General features: G+C 54.0%; 1 non-coding gene across 1 annotated transcript in view; it reads right to left on the bottom strand.

Annotated features, from left to right (window-relative positions):
* Positions 1-1,484, bottom strand: part of LOC124741242 — a 1,909-nt gene extending 425 nt beyond the window's left edge. The window contains exon 1 of the ribosomal RNA XR_007009934.1: positions 1-1,484. This exon is cut by the window's left edge and continues 425 nt beyond it. This is a non-coding gene — a ribosomal RNA (small subunit ribosomal RNA).
* Between the last annotated feature and the right edge of the window lie 3,516 nt (positions 1,485-5,000).

Raw genomic sequence — 5,000 nt, 5'->3', positions numbered from 1 at the left:
AAAAGTAATCGCTGACAGCACGAAGGATGTCACGCGACTAGTTAGCAGGCTAGAGTCTCGTTCGTTATCGGAATTAACCAGACAAATCGCTCCACCAACTAAGAACGGCCATGCACCACCACCCACCGAATCAAGAAAGAGCTATCAATCTGTCAATCCTTCCGGTGTCCGGGCCTGGTGAGGTTTCCCGTGTTGAGTCAAATTAAGCCGCAGGCTCCACTCCTGGTGGTGCCCTTCCGTCAATTCCTTTAAGTTTCAGCTTTGCAACCATACTTCCCCCGGAACCCAAAAGCTTTGGTTTCCCGGAGGCTGCCCGCCGAGTCATCGGAGGAACTGCGGCGGATCGCTGGCTGGCATCGTTTATGGTTAGAACTAGGGCGGTATCTGATCGCCTTCGAACCTCTAACTTTCGTTCTTGATTAATGAAAACATACTTGGCAAATGCTTTCGCTTCTGTTCGTCTTGCGACGATCCAAGAATTTCACCTCTAACGTCGCAATACGAATGCCCCCGCCTGTCCCTATTAATCATTACCTCGGGTTCCGAAAACCAACAAAATAGAACCGAGGTCCTATTCCATTATTCCATGCACACAGTATTCAGGCGGGCTTGCCTGCTTTAAGCACTCTAATTTGTTCAAAGTAAACGTGCCGGCCCACCGAGACACTCAATAAAGAGCACCCTGGTAGGATTTCAACGGGGTCCGCCTCGGGACGCACGAGCACGCACGAGGCGGTCGCACGCCTTCAGCTCGCCCCACCGGCAGGACGTCCCACGATACATGCCAGTTAAACACCGACGGGCGGTGAACCAACAGCGTGGGACACAAATCCAACTACGAGCTTTTTAACCGCAACAACTTTAATATACGCTATTGGAGCTGGAATTACCGCGGCTGCTGGCACCAGACTTGCCCTCCAATAGATACTCGTTAAAGGATTTAAAGTGTACTCATTCCGATTACGGGGCCTCGGATGAGTCCCGTATCGTTATTTTTCGTCACTACCTCCCCGTGCCGGGAGTGGGTAATTTGCGCGCCTGCTGCCTTCCTTGGATGTGGTAGCCGTTTCTCAGGCTCCCTCTCCGGAATCGAACCCTGATTCCCCGTTACCCGTTACAACCATGGTAGGCGCAGAACCTACCATCGACAGTTGATAAGGCAGACATTTGAAAGATGCGTCGCCGGTACGAGGACCGTGCGATCAGCCCAAAGTTATTCAGAGTCACCAAGGCAAACGGACCGGACGAGCCGACCGATTGGTTTTGATCTAATAAAAGCGTCCCTTCCATCTCTGGTCGGGACTCTGTTTGCATGTATTAGCTCTAGAATTACCACAGTTATCCAAGTAACGTGGGTACGATCTAAGGAACCATAACTGATTTAATGAGCCATTCGCGGTTTCACCTTAATGCGGCTTGTACTGAGACATGCATGGCTTAATCTTTGAGACAAGCATATGACTACTGGCAGGATCAACCAGGGAGCTGCGTCAACTAGAGCTGAGCAGCCGGCCGCCCGGGAGTGTGTCCCGGGGGCCCGCGCGAACACGCAAGCGTCCGCTCAATCATTCTGCAAACAGGAGGAGGCTGAGCTCCCCTGCACAATACACCTCGAAACCCTCTCAGGTCCCGGCGGCGCGCAGCGCCGTCCCAAGTACTTGGTCGGGTTCGAGAGAGGCGCAATCGCCCGGAGTTAGGCGAGTAGACGCTTTCGGTGCGACCACCCGTGCTCCCAACTGAGCTTGCCGCTGCCGACAGAGGCCCGGGAGCGTGCTGTCGTGGCATTGCCGGCGGGAGACAACACGCGCCACCTACGGTGACCGGCAGCTCCAACGCCAGCGCCACAGAAGGACAAAAGCCCCACTTGGGTGCCGAAGCGAACTCTCCCAGCACAGCGCACGCGCCAACACATCCGCACAGCTGCGATACAAACCACCAGCGAGAACCGCTGGGGCGACCGAGCAGCAGACGGCGTCGCGGCGCCGAGCGCCGGGCGGCGGCGCATCCTCAACGCACACAGTCCTCAATCGGACCAGCACACTGAAGATGTCCACCGCGCTTCGCACCGGGCCCGCGAGGACCTACTTTGGCCGCACGGCGCCGCGCGCAGGGTGCGCCGGCGCGCAGCTGCGACGCCTGCCGCGTCCGTCGGCCGGCGCGCCTGCCACTGGCCGCCCCCACCAGCCGGCTGTAGCGCGTGCGCCCACGCACCGCGCGGCCAGCACGCCGGGAGGCGCCCCCTCACCGGCCGGGGACGGTCCCACCCAGCCACCGCCGCGTATCGCTTCACACCCAGATGCCGTTCAGTTTCGTCGGCATGGTGGGTATCGCTGGAACAACCGGTTAGTACCTCAACCTATCGTCGCCATCACCGATTCACCCCTAGCGAGAACAACCGCACCACAACAGGTTACCATTTGTTCATTTGCGTAACTTCACCAGAAAACGCAGGCGTCCATCGCCATTTGCAACTTCAACGATTATTGCATGCCTGTGTCAGGTGTCACGCCACACTACGTCTGCCCACATACACGCAACAAAATGTGCACGCCTAGACAATACGTGGAAGGTGGCCCCCGTACGTATGCGATGTCCATTGCTCGAACGACTGTCAACCGGCCTCTGTAGCATGTCGCAGATATGGAACGCGGTGCACCATGCCATCACGGTGTGTGAGGAGAGACGACTAGGTCCGAATACATCAACAGACAGCTCATGCTGATCGCCATCCACGGCGTCCGTTCCTCCCACACGTCTCTATGGCGTACCACACTGCAATCCAGCTCTCATAGGGAGACGACACGTAGCTGCGTGCACAATATTTGCACTGTATGGTCCGCCGTTTTTGGGCGCAGTCGTTGTGCGGTCACACATGTGCCACGATGTATCATTCAGTACATAAGGACGAATGTGCAGTACAGATTGTGGTTCACGCGTACGACATCAGCGGACAGTTGACACAGGCCGCACCACAACGTAGCCTGAGTACGTCGCATGCGAAGGGCATTGAACATGCAAACTTCTCACCAACCAGCTTGCGAAGGCAGGGGGCAAGGTGGGGACGTGGGGAGGGGCGGCATGTACGTCCTGCTGCCATCCACATTACAGTGTACAGCAGGAGCATGTGGAAAGTGAGCAAGACTTGCAAGGTGTTTAACATGAAGCGATACACAGGGGTGCGGGCAGTGCGAGTAGCGAACTATATTGCGAGGGTTGCGGGTGGGCAACACTACAGTAATTGAACGAGTCGTATAACAATTACAGAGCAGGTTTAGGCGACAACGTGGGTTACGTTAAGGCGACAACATGGGTTAGGTTAAGGCACAACATGGGTTAGGTTAAGGCACAACATGGGTTAGGTTAAGGCACAACATGGGTTAGGTTAAGGCACAACATGGGTTAGGTTAAGGCACAACATGGGTTAGGTTAAGGCACAACATGGGTTAGGTTAAGGCACAACATGGGTTAGGTTAAGGCACAACATGGGTTAGGTTGAGGCACAACATGGGTTAGGTTAAGGCACAACATGGGTTAGGTTGAGGCACAACATGGGTTAGGTTGAGGCACAACATGGGTTAGGTTGAGGCACAACATGGGTTAGGTTAAGGTACAACATGGGTTAGGTTAAGGTACAACATGGGTTAGGTTAAGGTACAACATGGGTTAGGTTAAGGTACAACATGGGTTAGGTTAAGGTACAACATGGGTTAGGTTAAGGTACAACATAGGTTAGGTTAAGGTACAACATAGGTTAGGTTAAGGTACAACATAGGTTAGGTTAAGGTACAACATAGGTTAGGTTAAGGTACAACATAGGTTAGGTTAAGGTACAACATAGGTTAGGTTAAGGTACAACATAGGTTAGGTTAAGGTACAACATAGGTTAGGTTAGGTTAGGTTAGGTTACACGTTGTTGTACGGAAAGGTGTAGGGGGGGGGGGGGCGGGGGCGGCAGGTTCGTTGATAGTGATTATAGTAAGTGAATGCTTGTGACATGATCAGATTTGTCACGTCAGGATGCACCTTTGGCTTATTAGAGGCGGCGCTCCAATTCTATGCTTGTGTGAGACCTGTGTCTTTGACTCATGTCATTGTTTGTGCGCTGTGACAGGAGGTACTATTGTGATGTTGGGTGCACCGTTGTATAGGACATGTGTGGGTGTTGGTGCCTGGTCTGCGCAATGGTGGATGTCGAAAGGCTGGGATATTGTATTTTCCGCACGGACCTCCTGGTCTGGTTGTGATAGTGTGGATTGTGTAATGTGGCGGAGAAGATGCACTGGATGTTGTTCCATGCTGGTGCTTACATATTGTATGTGCGCCTGTTAGAAGCAGAGAGTGGTGCGTGATCAGAGTGTCTGGCTGACGTGTGGTTCCCATTTTGGGCAGACTCTTTCAGCATGTATACGGACAGTTGTGTATATTTGCTGTAGTTTGATGGCTCTGCATTGATTACTAATCAGCGCCGTGTGTACGGGTAATCTGGTTCCAGTCCAAAATGTTCCATCTGTGTACATTAGTGACAAAGACTCCCCCCATGCAGTGGGGCTCGGTCTGTTATAACTCTTCCGCGTAATATATTTGCCCCACGTTTTTGCGACTGCGAGTGCGAGTGCAACGCGCATGGGGACCGACATGCTGATGGCTCGGTATCGGACGCCGTACAGTGAGCAACGCGATCGCGTCTCTCGCTCGTAAGTGGTACAGGTCGCGGCTCATGTATACGGACAGCGGGAATGTCGCATATTGGAAATAACTCTTCATGAAACGCAAGTTATAGGGGTGGATTGCACTTTACGAGTGCGGGAAACGTCCGCCGTTCATCCGCTGGAGGTGCGAGTTTGGCGGTTGGGGTGGTGCACGAACGGGTGCGGGTGGCGTCATTGCCGGTCCACGGCTTCGTGCGGCAGAGCCACTGGAGATTGGGTGCTATGGTCGACAGAGGCTGCAGCCTTTGTGGGTGGCGTCGAAAGGCGGCCACTGTGGCGCCATCGCTGTCT

This window comes from Schistocerca piceifrons, unplaced genomic scaffold, assembly GCF_021461385.2.
Source record: "Schistocerca piceifrons isolate TAMUIC-IGC-003096 unplaced genomic scaffold, iqSchPice1.1 HiC_scaffold_190, whole genome shotgun sequence".
Classification (NCBI taxonomy): Eukaryota; Metazoa; Arthropoda; class Insecta; order Orthoptera; family Acrididae; genus Schistocerca; species Schistocerca piceifrons.
This window is presented reverse-complemented; position numbering and strand designations above follow the sequence as displayed.